This window comes from Elephantulus edwardii, unplaced genomic scaffold (genome assembly GCF_000299155.1).
Source record: "Elephantulus edwardii isolate Elephantulus edwardi_28Jun2011 unplaced genomic scaffold, EleEdw1.0 scaffold00050, whole genome shotgun sequence".
NCBI classification, from domain to species: Eukaryota; Metazoa; Chordata; class Mammalia; order Macroscelidea; family Macroscelididae; genus Elephantulus; species Elephantulus edwardii.
The window spans coordinates 4418433-4419866 of NW_006399800.1; positions in this window are offsets into that span (position 1 = coordinate 4418433).

Genomic DNA, 1434 nt, shown 5'->3' on the forward strand with positions numbered 1-1434 from the left:
TGGAGAGGGACATCATGCTTGGGAGGGTGGAGGGACGGCGCAGGTGAGGAAGGCCCTCTATGAGGTGGATTGATTCAGTGACTGGGATAACTGGGTTGGGAGTGTCAGAGACAGTGAGATTGGCACAGGACAGAGCGGAGTTTAGGGTTATTGTACATAGGGTCGCTATGAGTCACAGGCAACTCGACGGCACATAACAACAACAACAACACCAACAATGTATAAGAGTTCTTATCCTACCACATCCTCTCCAACATTTATTACTTGCTGTCCTATTAAACTTAGAAGTCCTAGTCTATCGTATAAAGAGATTTCCAAATATAGCCAGAAATGCACAGTCTAAAGAGGATCAAATTGATGAATGGAACCTTCTAAAGTATAAATCCATGTGTGTATAAAACCTTTTTCCAACAGAGTGAAAAGAAAACCCACCAACCTGTATCAAACATTTGGTAATACCATGTCACAGAAAAGTCTCATAATGAAATTTACAGAATACTCTTGATCTTCCAAAAGAAAAAGACTGATAACACAATTACAAAATGGGCAAAAACATGGAAAAATTTTACAGAGGAAGATAATAGAATAACCAAAGGAAAAATGATGGCATGCTCAAAGTCACTGGCAATAAGAATTGCAAATCCATGATGTAATTTTTAATTGACATTTGCAGTTATTTCTTTTTGACACATCAGCAAATACAGATCTTTGTAAAGCTTAGTTTTATTTGAATCATTAAGGTAGATTTTACTTCTAGATTTGGTGGCTTTGAAATAAAGACTTTCAATGTAAAATGAAAGACACAGTTCAAATTAATTAACTGCTCAATGCTCAGAATGATAGACAATCTCAGACCTTGTGATTAAGTCCTCCGAAAAAATGCGGGGCAGCAAATTATTTGTTGATTCTGAATTGATGATATACAACAACAACAGCACTGTGTATATTATTGATGCCTTTACTGATAAAGGGAGTTTAGCTCAGGCATTGTTCAACCAGTTTACTACACTGACTTTCAAATTATACACAAAATACACAGGTAAAATGTAAAAGTATTTTAAATGAAAATTAGGTGAGATGCTGAATGTAGAACAGACCATCTACCCAATCTGAATTTAAAAATCATCTCAGGAACAGATTTGAGACTTTGAACACCAATAAACAAAGGACTGATGAGTTGTGGGAGGGATATCAAGAATATCATCCACAAGAAATGCAAATGACATTCCAAAGACAGAAACGGAAGAAAAGACCTTGGTGGAAGTAAGATGAGATTCTAAGATTCTAAGCATTGCACTAGAGACAGAGAAGACAGAGCAAAGGGAAGAAAGGAGAAAGTAAAGGAGCTAAACAAAAGATTTCAAAGGGCAGTGAGGAAAGACAAAGCAAAGTGTGTGTGTGTGTGTGTGTGTGTGTGTATATATATATATATAT